Source organism: Camelus ferus, chromosome 8 (assembly GCF_009834535.1).
Source record: "Camelus ferus isolate YT-003-E chromosome 8, BCGSAC_Cfer_1.0, whole genome shotgun sequence".
Taxonomy (NCBI): Eukaryota; Metazoa; Chordata; class Mammalia; order Artiodactyla; family Camelidae; genus Camelus; species Camelus ferus.
Window position 1 is genome coordinate 13,471,984 of NC_045703.1, and position 18,055 is coordinate 13,490,038.

Consider the following 18,055-nt stretch of genomic DNA (forward strand, 5'->3'; position numbering starts at 1 on the left):
CGCTCCATAGGCAGAGTGTGGGCAGTGTCACTCAGAAGGGAGAGTGGCCAGGAGGTATGAGGGCTGTTTTTATGAGCTTGGTAACTTCATATGCTAGTGAGAGGGTTATTCCAACTACTTTTCGGGAAGGAGCTGGAATTCCCAGGAATTGAACAACTGCCCAATTTTTGACCTTTTATGGTTAGCTTCAGAATTGCCATGGTGCCTGTAGGAGTGTCATTCATCATGCTAACATATTACAGTGAGCATATAATGAAGCTCGAGGTCTACTGGAAGTCAAATCTCCTGCCATCTTGAGCCTCAAGGTCTACTGGGAGTTGAATCTTCTGCCATCTTGGTGTTAATCACTGTATCATTCCTTAATGGCTGTGCTCTGCTCCCTTTCTTCTTGTCTCAATTCTTCATTATTGATGCTGTTTCATCATGCATAGATTATATTCAAGTCTCCTTGTCAAAATCTTCACCTTCATATGTAGGGATCTGATATATTTGCTCCTTATTTGTAATACCAGTGAGGAATCCATCATTCACATCTATAAACAGTGTTCTTCTCATTCTTTATTTTTCTTCTTATTCTTTTCAAGACTTCCATTGATTATAAGGTTTTCCAACCTTTCTCTTCTTCCTCCTATCACTTAAATGTATGTTCTACTCCTTTGCCCTTCCCCCTCTTCTCTATTTTTAACCTGGAATATTCTATCTGGAGTTTTAACTGTGAACTCTATGGTGCATAGCAGTTGATGCTCAGGGTAAACCCATCCCCTGTGTTTCCTTTACTATTGCATTTCCAAATGCTTGATGATCATTCCTAGCTTACAATTTTATCAATGCTTCAAATTCAATATGCCAAAATTTAGTCAATGTCTGATATTATCTCTTAATATCTTAATACTATCTTAAGCCAGCTCCTCCTCTTTTTGACTTTAACATTTTGTTTGGAGTAAAATCATTTTTCTCATTCTCTCCAGTACCATTTTTTTTTTTTTTGAGGTTAATTTGTGCTTTTATTTGCCAGTATAATTTAACTACAGTGGCTTGCAAAATTTTTTGACCTAAAAATACATTTACATCTCAATCCAACAAACACACATACGTAATATGTACAAATATACATATATATATATATATATACACAAAAACTGAAACCAAAGTTTCGACAAAAATGTCTACCCTAACACTGAGTGTTCTTGTTTATAACTTTAAGGCTTTCTTTTTCTTTTCTTTTTTTTTTTTTTTTAGAGCAGTTTTAGGTTTAAAACAAAATTAACAGGAAGATATGGAAATTTCCCATATACCCCTTCTCCACACACATACATAGTGGTTGTTTTTATTTACCAGAGTGGTACTTTTTTTTTTAAACTAAGGGTGAGCCTACATTGACACATCATAATTGCCAAAGTCCACAGTTCACTTCAGTTTGGACAAAAGTATAATGACATATATATCCATCGTTGTAATGTCATACAAAGTATTTTCACTGCTCTAAAAAAAAATAACTTCTCTACTCCAGAATGGCATATGCAATCTCTTTCTTTTTTCCTTTGAAAAGGGATTCAAAGCCTTTATGTCTATAAGGCCACTCATGGCCCACCCATGCATGGACCAGACAGGCTCTAGGTGGCAAACTTCCTGACTAAATATTATGGCTTTTCTTCCAATATTGAGCCATGTCCCACTGGTCCTGCCCAGCAGCCATGTGGAGGTGCAGGGGGACACATGTAGGGTTATTTGTTCACAGGAAAGCCCCAAGTTTTGTGCCCCTTGTCACAATGAACTCAGATTCCTGCTGGATGTGTTGTAAACAGAGGAGCCATTTCTTCAGGCCCCCTGTTCTGAGCACACCATATCCACTGCCCTTTTAAGATATTGGAATGTTACTGTTACTAAAAATACAAGTGACTTGTTTCATTAAAAGCTTTTTAAGTTTACAGGCTGGCTTTTGTAAAATTAATGAATCTCTCCATAAGAATAAGCTTTAGATATGTTATTTCTTTAGATTCACATCCATCAGTAAAAAATAAAGCTAGATTAAGAAACAATAGATGTCATGTAGTTATCAGTGTTTGAACTTTTAAATTTTTGTCCAAAACATCTGTCAACATTTACTTGCTATATGATTCAGATGTTCTGTTTATTGTCTATGTGATATCATTATAATGCACACTTTGTAGTTCCTTTTGAAAAATGTCAGTGCTCAACTTTTATACATATTTAGTGCTCCGCGTAGATGATCTGAAACAATTGTATGTATTAATCAAGACTACAGAACATAGAAAGAATGTTTGCTAAAAAGAAAATCAGTTCTTTTCTCTACTTTTTTAATTCATCAGATGAAACTTCAGAACTCAAACTATACATGTCTTTTGAAAGATTTTACTATTTGTATGATCCATAACAATTTTCAAATTATGTTGACATATCAGTTAACTTTAAATGGTCATAAAATGTCAGTGGTTAGATTAGGCAAATGTGGGTGACTCTATTCTCGTTATAAAGATTTCTGAAATTTCTAGAATATAAAAAAAATCATGTCAATTTACTTTTGGAAGTAAATTGAGGAATGATAATTATTTCTGAAATTTGATTTCTCGAATCATTTCCGATCCATTATGTGCTTAGTACAAGGGACAAAAAAGGGGAGATATTTATAGTCTTTGAGGTACAATTGAAAGTCTCCTATTTATTGCCACGTAAATCTAATGTGAGCGTGTTTTATAGAGTTATGTTCTCTTTCTATATGTGAACAGATGTGGATTTACCATCTGTCTGTTTTGAGGTGGGTTTTAGCATTTAAAATCACCCAAACTTTGTTCCTTTAATAGCTTTTTCTGTTTTGCAGCTTCTATTATTTTGTATTGTGTGTGGGTGTGTCCTATTTCCCATATTATTATCCAATCTCTATGAAGTCAGAGTCCATATGTTATCTTTAAGAAAAGTGCTCTACATCCATTATAATTGTTCAAGGGTATAGTTAAGGGTATGGATGAAAGTTTAGTTGAAAATCTTTTCATCTGTCAATGTAATTATAACGTGTTGCTTTAAGTTTTGGTCTTATACAACAGAATTTCAAGCAAATCTTAACTATTACTTTAATTGCAAGGTAATTAATTCAAGAATGTAATACAAAATTTTCCTCTGTACAAAATTATGTATATAATTTTATCAATAGAAGGTTAAGCTTTATTTCATGTGATTTGCCAATTTTAAATCTGCAGGCATCATTCATTAATGTCTTCAACAAAAATTTTAAATTCTAATCTGAACCGTTTATTTTCTAATAAGAAAATTTAAAAATGTGTTGTAAAACTCATCATTGTATTTTTAATAATTGCTTGAAATAGTTTTTATATAAAAGTTGTATTTCAATGAAAATATTTTTAACAAATATAAGACCAATATTAACTGTCAAGGAAGAATTACTGGTGTTCAAGAGTACATAGTATTTTTTTTTTGTGATACTTGGTTTCCTGTTCTATTTTGATTTCTATTCTTCTTTTGACTTTATATTCTGGTGAGATTAGTAGATTTACAGTGAAGTAACAAGAAGTTCTCCCTGTCTCTTTCGATCTTGCTAAATATTTTACAGTTCTACAGAACATGATTTATAAACTATCATCTTTTTCAGAAAGCATGTTAAAAAAGACATGAAAAAAATCAACGAAATTTAATATTTTCTATAACATAACAAGCAGTAAGACTATCACAGCACCACGGTATTTTAAGATAGGATGAGATAATCTGTTCTAACTTATAAGGCAACATGGTGAAATCTTCTGCAAGAATCCTGGCAAGCGAATTCTCCTTTATTAATTCTCATCAAAAACATTGCAAATTACTGTGTGGGAAATTTCAATTCAAATTAATATCCCTTAGAAAAACTGTCAAGCTTTCTGTTTTTGGCTGTAGGACTCTTACTGCTTTCTTAAATAAAACAACACACAAATCTGATCCTTTGACCACACTGTGTTTTTTATGTTCACATAACACATGCAATACATTCTGTCTTCTAAGTTAACATGGCAATATTAAAGACTTTGCACTCTTTTTCTGTAAGTTCAATGTAAAAATCTCCTCAGTAAATGTTATTTGGCACACTTTTAAGGTAGACCTGAAGGTCACTATCACCTACCTCATTTATATGTTCTTTATTTTTTCCTAGATAAATTCTTAAAACCCAAAATTGCAAATAGCATTTTAGATGTGATCTGATCTGCATAGCTGACAACAGAAATGTTGTCTTCTTTATAATAAGGGATGGTTAGTGACAAACCTTAGGGAGTTAACATATTAGTTGTGTCTTTTTATAAAATGGTGGGGCTGCATTCAATCAATGATATTGCTCCATTAACTAAAACATGTATTGTTTTTGTCCTTATGAGCTGTTCAGCTATGTCTGCCTCCCTGTTCTCTATATGAATAGCTGATTGCTGTATTAGAAATATAAAATAACTCATGTTCTAACATACATGTGGAGTATTTTTAAGGCTTAAGGAAAATGTAAGTATTATAGATATGTTATTTTAGCAACTCAAAAATAACTAGTATTAAAATGTAGGTATGTCCTTCTGGTTCTTCTAGTTTATTTTCTCCTTTTCAAGTAGCAAAATGGTCAATAGTATAGACTTTGGGAATCTCCAAATGATTGTTTGTTAATTAATATAAGTGTATTTATTCATTCATTCTTTCATTCACCCACTTTTTAATTGAAGTATGGCTGGCATTCTTATTAGCATATATCTGCCCCTCCATGTAAGTCCAGGACTGAGAACTCTGAATTGCACTGGAAAAAGAATTTCAGAGGTGTTAGTAAGTGCATCTTTTTAATGTCAGCTAGCTTCAAGCAGGGTTTCCAAGGCACTAGCATTCTTATTTTCAAAAGGCTGAGGTTGGACAAAGATTTCCTACAACTCAATTGACCTTTTTTTTTTTTAGCATTTTTTATTGATTTATAATCATTTTACAATGTTGTGTCAAATTCCAGTGTTCAGCACAATTTTTCAGTCATACATGGACATATACACCCTCATTGTCACATTTTTTTCTCTGTTAGTTACCATAATGTTTTGTGTAAATTTCCCTGTGCTATACCATATAATCTTGCTTATCTATTCTACAATTTTGAAATCCCAGTCTATCCCCTCCCACCCTCCGCCCCCCTGGCAACTACAAGTCTGTATTCTCTGTCTATGAGTCTATTTCTGTCCTTTATTTACGCTTTGTTTTTGTTTGTTTGTTTATTTTTGAGATTCCACATATGAGCGATCTCATATGGTATTTTTCTTTCTCTTTCTGGCTTACTTCGCTTAGAATGACATTCTCCAGGAGCATCCATGTTGCTGCAAATGGCGTTATGTTGTCGGTTTTTATGGCTGAGTAGTATTCCATTGTATAAATATACCACCACTTCTTTATCCAGTCACCTGTTGATGGACATTTAGGCTGTTTCCATGTTTTGGCTATTGTGAATAGTGCTGCTATGAACATTGGGGTGCAGGTGTCATCCTGAAGTAGGGTTCCTTCTGGATACAAGCCCAGGAGTGGGATTCCTGGGTCGTACGGTAAGTCTGTTCCTAGTCTTTTGAGGAAGCTCCACACTGTTTTCCACAGTGGCTGCACCAAACTGCATTCCCACCAGCAGTGTAGGAGGGTTCCCCTTCCTCCACAGCCTCTCCAGCATTTGTCATTTGTGGATTTTTGAGTGACGGCCATTCTGACTGGTGTGAGGTGATACCTCATTGTAGTTTTGATTTGCACTTCTCTGATAATTAGTGATATTGAGCATTTTTTCATGTGCCTTTTGATCATTTGTATGTCTTCCTTGGAGAACTGCTTGTTTAGGTCTTCTGCCCATTTTTGGATTGGGTTGTTTATTTTTTTCTTATTGAGTCATATGAGCTGCTTATATATTCTGGAGATCAAGGATCAAGCCTTTGTCGGTTTCATTTGCAAAAATTTTGTCCCATTCCGTAGGTTGTCTACTTGTTTTACTTACAGTTTCCTTTGCTGTGCAGAAGCTTGTAAGTTTCATTAGGTTCCCATTTGTTTATTCTTGCTTTTATTTCTACTAGGAGAAAATTTTTGAAATGTATGTCAGATAATGTTTTGCCTATGTTTTCCTCTAGGAGGTTTATTGTATCTTGTCTTATGTTTAAGTCTTTCATCCATTTTGAGTTGATTTTTGTATATGGTATAAGGGAGTGTTCTAGCTTCATTGTTTTACATGCTGCTGTCCAGTTTTCCCAATTTACCTTCTATGTGTTAACAGATAGATTTACCTTAAGATTATTTTAGTAAAAACTACAAAGTTCCAAAAAAGTAAATTATCAATTCAATTGTGATATCAAGGAGAAATTCTGTGACTATTGGGTCTTTATGTGAGATGAAGATACTTCATTAAAAGTCAGATAGCTGTTTGCTTCATCTATATGATTTATGGCAAAAAAAGTAAACAATTTTGGGGATTATGACTAATTTCTATCATCATATATCTTTCTGACATTCTGTTATTACTTTCCAAGTGAATACAATTCCATTAACTCATAACATTCATGGTGTATAATGATTCTTTGTAAAGCAAATGTGAAGTCAATTAAAACAACTGCTTTTATCAGAATGCTAATATTTTAAAATAATTGAATAAATTGTCCCTAAGTTTTTCAAAAATATTTGCAGTCATATATACAATTACAGAGTCTTAAAAACATTTTTAAAGAATATTTTAATGTGATTTGGTAGAATTTTTCAGTTTTTGAATTTCCATAAACAATGCATGTAGGAATGAGGGCAAGTGACCCCTTTCAGTCTTGCCCCAGTGAGGTTGGTGGCCATTTTTTTAAGCTGTTGCCACACATATGAGAGTGGTTCTTTTTTAGTGCCAGAAACTGTCTCATGAAAAACTTGGGTAGTATACTTCAGTGCTGGGTTTAACCAAATATGTAGAAACACACATCTGGCTTTGTGAAGTTTTACTTTTGAAATACTTTGTGTTTCTGCTTAACTCCATTATCATGGGTGACATACTAGACTTTGTGATGAATAACTTGTAATGAAAGCACTGAAAATTTAAAAGTGAAGTTTCAGTCCTGGAGAAGACCAGCTATTAATACAAGAATTATTTTATATTGCATGGATATCACAGAAAGTATTTATTGGATTAGCTATGAACAATCCACAATTATATTACTTTTCTGCAAAGAGGGAGGATATAAATTATAAAGGCAAATGGAAACATGCTAAGACCCAGTAACTATGAAATCAGTAATATCTCAATAGAATTTTTGAGAAACTGGTTTGGTCTGAATTGCTAATTCTACATAAACTTTCTTGAAGCTGTCTAGAGCTGTTTTAGACCACACATTGAAGTAACAAATAATTAGCGACATGGACCTTATAACTTTCACAGGCTTTGGAGCTTCTACTCAGTTTTTAATTAGAATTTTGACTAAATTATTCATTGTCTGTAGGAGTTGCCCTGAGGAGAGAAAGTTGTTGAAAGTTTCACAAGAAAAGAGAAATTTGCTACTTAAAATATTCAAAGTATTGGAAAAAATCTGGTGGGAGCTTTTATCATTTGGTTAATTTCATTATGTCTTAAAATGTATTCCTCATTTCTGTCACAATTATTGGATATGCAAAGGTTATTACATAACTTTAAAAATAAATAATAACAGGAAATCTATGACACATTTTTTTTTCATTCACAACACAGTCCTTTGGAAATATCCAGGATGTGAACAATTTTCCAGAAGTTTTTAAACCTCATCATTTCCCTGTCCCACCAAGTAAAGCATATTTGAATTGAATTAAGACAATGTTATTTATATATTTTTTAAAAAGAAAATCATGTACAAATGTTGACATTTTGTAATGAAAATCTGTGTTTCTATACAAAGGAAAAAACACCCTTGAGCCAAGACATGGCATCTGAGAGTCTCTGTTACCACATAAGACCTGTATTTCTTTTGTATTATAAAATAATATGACTGATGTAGAATTTTTAAATATTTATATTATTAAATAATTTTTGAAATAAATCTTTTGGCATCTATTGGCAACTTTCTTAAATGTTCAGTGGAACTAAGAATACATAGTAAAGGCAAGAGTTTCTGATTGAGCCAGAGAAACATGGGAATGTGTCCTTTATAACATTTCTTCTTCCAAACTTCTGTTTACTTTTACTGTATGTAGCTATCAAGTTAGGAGTCCTCAGATTTATCAGTGGGTTCTTAAAGAGTGAAAATTCGACTGCAAAATATTCAGCAATGATGCTACAGTTTAGTTTGGTAACTGTACAATGAAGTTTGGAGACAGCAGAGTGGAAAAGTTTGGGAGTGAAGTCAGAGAAGGAGGTTGGAACTGGAAAAAGAAAATCCAGAAGAATATGGGAATAGGAGTAGATGAGAAAATATATGCCTTACAGTCCTCCATTTGGTGCAGAAACCTAGTGTGATGAGAATGTGAGGTATAGTTAAATGAGACAAAATGCAAACGACTGAACAAGTCCCAGTAATAGTGGGTAGGAACTGAATGAGGAGGCCTCTCTGATTTTTAAGGATTTAATTGTTCTGAAATACAGTGTAATCCCAAGGGAAGGTTAGTCTCCAGAGCAATCCTATTATTATTATTATTATTATTATTATTATTATTATTATTATTATATTATTATTATTATCATTTAAACTCTTCTTCCTCTTCTGCAATCAGATCTAATTAGGCATTAAGTTCTGTTAATTGCATCTCTTGATTATCTGTTATATCTTTCTTCTTCTCCTCACCATTTTTTCTGCCATTGGTTTAGTTTGAAAAGAAGGTAAAACTTAGAATAAGCAAAAATCATCAGACTGAAGCTCCGTTGATTTTTCTAAAACCCAGATCTTCCATGTTACTCTCTTTCTGAAGTGTTTAAATGTCTCCTTACTCCCTGTGACATGTCCAGATGTTTCATACAAGAAATCTTCACGATCTGGAAACTTTCTAGTGTCATCTCCTGTTGCATTCTACATTCGTTGGAGCAAAACTTTAATATAACCAAACTATTCGTAGTCCTCACAGCACAAAGTAGTCCCTAAGCCTTCAGGCTTTGGAACATCCATTTGCTCAAAGGTCTTCTCTACTCAATAGCCTTCCTGGTGATATTCAAGATTAAGTCCCTTATTACCTTCTTTGAACCTGCCAGGCAGAGTTAGGCACACTCTTTATTAAAGATGTACCACATTTTATTTTACCTGTTTGTTTCTTATCTTTCTCTCCTACTCCACAAGCTCCCTGACAGGATTCTTGTCTTGCTTAAATTTTATCTATAATGTAGTGCTTGTCACATGGTAGAAAAATAACTGCTGAATGAATAACTGAAAACATGATCTTCATTGATTCTTGTCACTGAAATATCTGAAGACAATATTTGTAAAAATTTTAATGAACAAAGAAAATCAATTAACTTATAAAATAATCATTTCTGTAGAGTTAATGACATATAAGACAGTGCCCAAAAGCTAGTCAAAAAATGAATCCATGAACTTCAGTCAATGTTGCTAAAACCCATTTAATCTCAGACTCCCCAGTTGGAAAGAACTGAAGAGAAAATTCCCCTGATCCGTTTGGCATGCCCAGTAATGGCATTTGCTTCAGGCTTGCAGCTGGTGAAACCACCTGTTCAATGTCAAACTTGAAAGCTCTAGAGGGAAAAATGGTACATGTTGGGTGGCAAAGCCGTTGGTGTGGGCAGGACAGCTATTCCTTTGTCTTCTTTCCATCAGTTCCATTAGAATCAATCACCGATCTGTCAGGGTAGTGACTCTGATGAAAAGAGTTATGTTAAGGCTTAATCTAGACGAAGTGCAGGTGATACTGAACTGTGAGTGGAAACACTGAGAGGATGTGGCCGGAAGTAAAACCAACTTTTCTCTGCCAAGACATGGTACCTTTCTGCAATTCTAAAGATGCAAGGTGATTTTGAATTCCTCAGACCATTTGCTTATATGCTTAGAAAATCGAACATACCTGTACTGTACTCCCTGTGGTTCAAGATATAATGTGTTCACTTGTTTTGATTTGTAAACCCAGATCTCAGTTGCTCACAGCACCTTCATTTTTCTGTCATGAAATGATATAACAAAGTCACACTGCATTTTATGGCTAATGTGAGCTCTTTCATTTCTTATGAACTATTAATTTTGGTCGAGTGGTTTATCTCATTTAAATATGGAAAGAAATCACCCTGAAAATTGCTGTTTTACTAATCAGGAGAATTATACACCATGATGCAAATCTCTGACTCTGGTGTCCTTTTTTTAACATTTCAGTTGGATGAAATAATCTGCTCTAGTTATCAAGCAGTGGAAATGCTTAATGGAGACAATTAAATAGTACTTAGTCAAGGGACTACACAAAAATTATCCCAAATACTAAAAACCTCTTATTCTCTTCACTCCCCCTTTGCTAATATACTATTACAATTTAGAAGAGATATATTAATAATTACCCAGTAACAGAAGCTATGGCACAAACTTTAAAACTATTCAGCCCATTGTTTTAAAATTGCTCTCATATAAAGTCATTGCAGTCATTCAGTAAAAACATGTCTTCACAGATGATGTACTTTGGAATTATCTATAATAAACCAATCATCTCAATGTAGAAGATAAAACTATTAAGACACATTTTCTTTCCCTTCATTCTGTTTCTCCTTCTATCATTACTACTTTCTTCCTTTCTTCCCTTCCTTTCCTCCTTTATTCTCTCCTTCCTCCTTTCCTTTGCATATTTTTAAATTTTTTATTCCCTAGATTTTGCCAATAATTTGAAAACCCTTTTAAAAACCTTTTACCTCCCCTTACATGTTTTTTCTCTTTTCTTTTTAAACATGAAAGAAATGCTTTAGGATTTCAGAATAGAATAAATTATTGAATAATTAAGCATGTAATCACACAGGAAAAACATTTATTTAGATATATCTTTACAGTTGTTGGCACTAAGAGGTTTGAAAGAAATATTGGACTTAAACCTTATTTTCCACAAGCTTTTGTACTGTAAAGCAGTTAAGACACAAACAAATAGTGCATCTTAAAGCAATCTATCCCAGCTCAGCGGCACAAAGTACAGTTAATATTAAGGCAAGAGATCTCTGTGACAGTCATTCTGATGGACTAGATGCAAAATAAGTGGAAATACTCTGAAGGACATCAGATGATAATAATGTGTCTTTTAATCATTCCAAAGTCATTTGTGGGGTGAAGAGTAGAACATAATAGTCCCATCTATTTAACAGTGATATTTAAAAGCCAGAGAACGTAATGTCATGTAATTAACACTCTAAAGAGTTTTTTGTATACATACACTGTGCTTAAAAACTAATCGAGATATTCTTTCAGTTTGTTTATTGGATTTTACGCAGATGTGTCACTGATAATCAGCTTCGTCATTTTACACTATGTGTTTAACAAGTGAATGCAGTAGGGTATTATTAGAAATCAAATCAATAATGTTTAAGGAAACATGGAATCAAGACTATCATTTTTACAAGAAAAAAACCTTTCTCCGGGGTAAAGTAAGAAAATCAGTCATCTTTCTGACCACCAATGCAGACAGAGTTAAAAACATGTGTTTGGCTGAAATACTTAGCAAACAACCTTGTCTGAAGACAGGCGTTGTATTTGTTACATACATTGGTACATAATGAAGTTGCCACATATTTAGTGGTTTAAAACAACACACATTTATTATCTCACAGCTTCTGCAGGTCGAGGGTCCAGGCTCAGCTCGACTGAGTCCTCGGTTTAGGGTCTCACTGGATCAGGATGTTGACTGGGCTATGAGCTCATTTGAGGCTCAATTCAAGAAGGGTACACTTCCCACGTCCCCTCAGTTGTTGGCGGCATCCAGGCCCTTGTAGGCTGCTCAACTAGGGGCATGGGTTTTTTGCTGGCTGTTGACTGAGGCCACATTCGGTTCTTGTTCATGGCCATCTCCATATGGTGACTCATAACATAGCCACTTGCTTCTTCAAAGCCAGCAGACAAGGGAGTCATTTAACTAGCTGAATGTTATCACCTTATGTGACATATTAATATGCACTTAATCACATACATGTTTTCACGTTTGCCATATTCTGTTGGTTAGAAGCCACTGACAGGTCCTGTCCAAACTCAAGGTGAAGGGATTATACAAGACTATAAACACCAGGAGGCACACATCATAAGGACCACCTCAGAGCTTACCTACCACAGAGATTATAAATCATTGACAACAAAAACAAAACCAAAAAGCACATATACTTATATATGAATATTACTTAGGTAAATCACAGTTCTTTAACCTCTCAGAATTATCGGGTGCTACACTAAATATTGGTTCTACTAATCACTGATTTGCCATTGATTTGCTTTAGAATTACTTAAGAAGGATTCCCATAATTATCCCTAACATGAAAAAAATCAGCAAATATGAACTAGTAATAGTATTCTATCTGGAGAACTCACAGAGAGTCTTCAACATTACAGTTTCACATAGTGTGAGTATGTAATTCATTAGACAGCACAATAGGCGATTTGAAAATAGTTTTCAAAAACATTTCACTTCTACATGTATCAAGTTATTAACCTTGAACACTAATTTTTCAGTGAAGTAATGCTGCTAATCACTTGTAGTTCCATTCTTTGTAATATGTTATACTTGGCAATACTAATTTAATTTTTGAAAAAGAACTAAATATAGAAAAAAAGAAGAGTATGAACATCAAAGACATAAAAATCATCAGAAAGGACCTAAAAAATATTAACCATAATTTTTGTTTTGTTCGTTTTGCTTCATTTGGTTTCATTTTTCCAGATAATATTACCGATAACAAATGACATGTATGAAAAACAAAACTAAATTTTACTTGACAGACATATTATGAATTTCGTCTTTAGATCTATACAAATACTTTTACTAAGGAATTTCAGCTTTTTCAGGAAAGGTTGGATAATTATATAACCATATAAGTTAGAGGAAATTTATAGTGGCACTCCTCCAATTTCCTCTCCTTAAAGAAAGGATAATTTTTGTGATATACTGAAGAAATGGTCATTCAGAATTTTCTTCAACATTTTTCTTGTAATTTGGAACTCATGGTTTCTGTTGGCAGGTTATCTACTTGAAAAAACACTAAAGGTTAATAAGCATTCCTTTACATTTTCTCATTTTCATATATAACATCCTTCAAGGTCTTGGTCTTTTTTCATGTAACACCATTTATAGACTTCAATTTGTCCACCCTCTCCTGAATTCTGTCTAGATTTTCACAATTCCATGTAAACTTGTAAGTAGACACCATATTTATTCTGCATGAGATCTGGAACACAAAAATCAGTTGACACTATCAACTTCTTTTTATTAAACAGCCTAAGGTTTCATATACTTTTAAGCAGCTATGCTGTATTTCATTTTATATTATATTTCTTGCCAATCAAAAGTTTCTTTTATTTTTTTCACATACACTCTAATCCATCCAGATAGTCCCATATTATGTAACTGGTACATGAGTGCTTCAAAGTCAAATTATTACTCATCTTTTCTAAAACCTCAATGTGCTGGTTCAATCTGCTGTCTTGCTGAGATTTTTCAACTCAACTGTTGTCTAACACTTCAGCTTCTCCAGGATGACAAGAGACACTAGGAGCTTTTTCCTGCCTCCTTTATTGCCAAGTACACTGCAGAATTACGAGATACCTACTAATTAAACGGAAAAGGGAATGCATGACACTGAAGATCTGTTTCTGGCCAATGACTCATGAAGGAAAATTTGCAGAGCAGAGTTAGACAGAAAATGAGTACTGATGACATTGTTGAGTTGTTGGATCCTTAAACCCTGAGCTAACTTACCTTTGTACTTTCATTTTTGTGAGGTGATTTGCTTCTTTAATATGTATGTCAGTTGGCAGTGAATTTTTTATTTCTCGGCTAAAGCAAAAAAAAAAAATTAGTTGTAATGACTAACAAACAAGTTGTAAGTGATTGAACCCACACCAATAATAAGAATTAAATACAGTCTACCATATAAGTTATATTACTTTTCCATGCCTGTGTAACAAACTGTCACAATGTTAGCAGCTTGACATCACACAAATGTACTATGTCACAGTTTCCATTACTTAGCGGTCTGGATAGAGATTAGCTGGGTTCTCTCTTCAGAATCTCACAAGCTGCACTCACGTTGTGAGCTGGGGATACAATCTCATCTGAGGCTTGAGGTACTCTTTGAAGAATTCCATTTCTTATGACTGTAGGATGAAGGTCCCTGTTATTTTGCTAGCTGTCCCGCAGGAACTCCTCTCAGCAGTTAGAATCTGCCTTCTGGTCCTAACCATGCAGTCCCCTCCACAGTGCTTCTCACAACATGCTGGCTGACTTCCTCAAGGTATTGTCACGTCCATCCAGGGGATCTCCTTAATCAAAGTCAAATGCTTGTGGACCTTACTTATATCTTCAAAATTATTTCCTCATTACCATATATAATCTAATAATGTGACATTCTGCATGTTTATAAATTCCACTGGCTCTCAGTGGAAGGAAATTATATAGGTTATGGATGCATGGAGATGTAAATCATTTAAAAATTCTCCCTAACCCAAGAGCATACTTTTATCAATCTTGTTTACAAAGGTGTGAAAATGAGTTGATTATAATTTGATTCCTAAATAAATTTACCACTTAATAGATATTATGATAAGATGTACAATTGGCTACTAAAACAATGCTTTATTAATTTAACACTGAAGCAATATGTAATAGCCTGAGTACTCTATTTTGCAATGATTCGTGTTCTACTAATTGTATCTTTTTTAACATTTTTTATTGATTTATAATCATTTTACAATGTTGTGTCAAATTCCAGTGTTCACCACAATCCTTCAATCATACATGAACATATATATATTCATGGTCACATTTTTTTCTCTGTGAGCTACCATAAGATCTTGTATATATTTCCCTGTGCTATACAGTATAATCTTGTCTATCTATTCTACATTTTGAAATTCCAGTCTATGCCTTCCCACCCCCCGCCCCCTTGGCAACCACAAGTTTGTATTCTATGTCTATGAGTCTGTTTCTGTTTTGTATTTATGTTTTCTTTGTTTTGTTTGTTTGTTTTTGGTTTTTTTTTTTAGATCCACATATGAGCGATCTCATATGGTATTTTTCTTTCTCTTTCTGGCTTACTTCACTTAGAAAGACATTCTCCAGGAGCATCCATGTTGCTGCAAATGGCGTTAAATTGTCAGTTTTTATGGCTGAGGGCTGAGTAGTATTCCATTGTATAAATATACCACATCTTCTTTATCCAGTCATCTGTTGATGGACATTTAGGCTGTTTCCATGTCTTGGCTATTGTAAACAGTGTTGCTATGAACATTGGGGTGCAGGTGTCATTTTGGAGTTGGGTAATTGTATCTTTTACTGCATGTGTTCTATTTGGCATGTTTGGTTAAGCAGAGAAATTTTCTAAATAATGTCTGATGTAAAAGTGTATTCCCACCGGACAGAATGATAGACAAGGTGAAAATTGTTACAATCAATAATATTTCCTCCTTTTCGCAGCTCATGGATTAACTACTAACTGTCAGTAATGACTAGGATATACTAGAGATTCACTTTCATTGTCTTTGATGTTTTCCTTGAATTTCACCCCAAAAGGTTTAGGTAGATGGAAAGTAATCCTATACTGGCACGTGTCTGGGAGTACTGACATTAACCACAGATCCCCTTTTGAGCAAATTCATCAATTAAAAATCAATTTTAAAGTGGTAACTTTCAGTGGATATCAAAAAGAGACTATGCAATCAACACAAAGAGGAAATAAATGAAGTTTGTTTTATAATTGTTCTTCATGGTATAAGAGTTGGCAAGCAATATGAACAAGTCACTACACTAAAGTATATAATCCAGAAACTTTTAAAAATGTTTAACATTTAAGGACTCTTTCTATCTCTTTTAGATCAATAGTATAAACTGGAAAAAAATTCTAAATGACTTATACTAATATAATCACTTAAAATCTTATCATACTTTACTGCTTAAAACATGGCAGTATTTTTCCACAATATTTAAATAAGTTAGTAGACTTCCCTCAGAATGTTTATAAAATCTGATGTATACAAATTTGAAAAGAGGAATCTCCTTTTTCCCCAAGTAAGATAAATTCTTCAAACTTCTTTCCAAAATACTTACTGCCATGAGCATGTTGGAAAAAAAATGTAACTACATCTAAATATCTTTTTGAAACATGGACTAAACTGGTTAATATGCCTCCAGAATGGTAACGAGGAGAATAATCTTTCTTGTTAAAGTCTTTAGTGTAAACCACATCCTTCCTTGTGAAAGGTCATACAAAGTAGATTGTTGGTTAATAACTGCCAAAACAGCAGCAAAATATCTATTATATGAAATCTAAAATCACAGGAAGACATTTATCAATAGTTTAATGAAGAGTCTTAATGATTTTATTAAGGCAATTTATTTCATCTTTAATATTATGTTGTAATAACTATTATAATACTTAGACGACTTATTTTATAGTTGAGACATTAAAGCAAAGGTAAAAATATTGAAAAGGACCTAAGTAAGTACATTATTCATTTTACTAGATATATTACTCTGGCTGCTATAACAAACTACCACAGACTGGGAGCTTAAACTTATGACTCTTCGTATTAATCTGATACCAGTTGTAAAGTCCCCTATTTCATTTATAATTTTATGGATTTAGATCCTCTCATATTAACTTGGTTGGTCTAGCTTAAGATTTGTCAATTTTATTTATCTTTAGAAGAACCAATTCAGTTTTTATTTTTTAAATTATTTATATTGCTTTCTTGTTCTCTATTTCATTTATTTCTGCTCTAATTTTTATTATTTATTTCTTTCTGCTAACTTTGGGCTTAGTTTGTTCTTTTTTTCCAGCTCCTTAAGGCATAGAGTTAGATTGCACATTACATCCCTAGTAGTTACTTATAACTAGAAGTTTGTACCTTTTGACAGCCTTCATCTTCCTGTCACCCCTTGCTTCTGGTCACCACAAATCTGATCTCTTCTTCTTTGAGTTTGTTTGTTTTTCTTGTTTGTTTTTGAAATATAATTGATCTACAACACTATGTTGTAGGATTTACTTAGGATCTTTCTTACTTCTTAATATAGGCATTTATTTCTATGGACATTCTTCTTAGAATTGCTTTTGCAGCATCCTATAAGTTTTGGAATATTGTGTTTCTATTTTTGTTTGTCTCAAGGTACTTTTTATTTGTCCTTTAATTTCTTCTCTGATATGTTGTTTGTTCAGGAGAATGTTATTTAATTTCCATGTATTCATGAATTTTCCAGTTTCCCTCTTGTTATTAATTTCTAATTTCATAGCATTGTGGTAAGAAAAATTTGTATGATTTCAATCTTCTTGAATTTGCTAAGACTTTTATTTTGTGGCCTAACATGTGGTCTATCCTAGAAAATGTTTTGTATGCACTTGGGAAGAATGTGTACTCTGCTGTTGTCAGAGCGAATGTTATTTATGTGTCTATTAAGTCCATTGGTCTACAGTGTTGTCAAATCTGCTGCTTCCTTATTGACTCTCTGAATGATCTAACCATTATTGGAGTGGGATAGTAAAATCCCCAACCATTATTGTATTGCCATGTATTTCTCCTTTTAGGCCTATCAGTTTTTGCTTTATGTATTTAGGTGTTTTGATGTTGGGTGCATAAATATTTACAATTCTTGCACTTTCTTGATGTATTCAACCTTTTATCATTATATAACAAAACTTTTTGTCTCTTTTTTTTTGACCATTTTTGGTTCAAAACCTATTTTGTCTAAAAATAAGTAAAACCAACTCTGTTTTAAAAAAATTTTTTTTGGTCACCATTTGCTTAAAATATTTTTCCATCCCTTCACTCTTAGTTTATGTGTATCTTTAAGGCTAAAGTGAGTATGTTGTAGGCAGCATATCATTTGATCTTATAGTGTTTTGTTTTGTTTTTTTAATTCAGCCTTCCTATGTGTTTAGTCAGAGAATTTCACCTCCTCA

The 18,055-nt window shown here is 33.3% G+C and overlaps 1 protein-coding gene and 1 non-coding gene across 2 annotated transcripts in view; one reads left to right on the forward strand and one right to left on the reverse strand.

Annotated features, from left to right (window-relative positions):
• The window catches only part of EYS (eyes shut homolog), a 1,185,765-nt gene that overhangs the window by 224,056 nt on the left and 943,654 nt on the right, over positions 1–18,055 (forward strand).
• Positions 1,715–1,845, reverse strand: LOC116665587. The gene has a single exon (XR_004322243.1). It is a non-coding gene; the product is annotated as a small nucleolar RNA SNORA11 (small nucleolar RNA).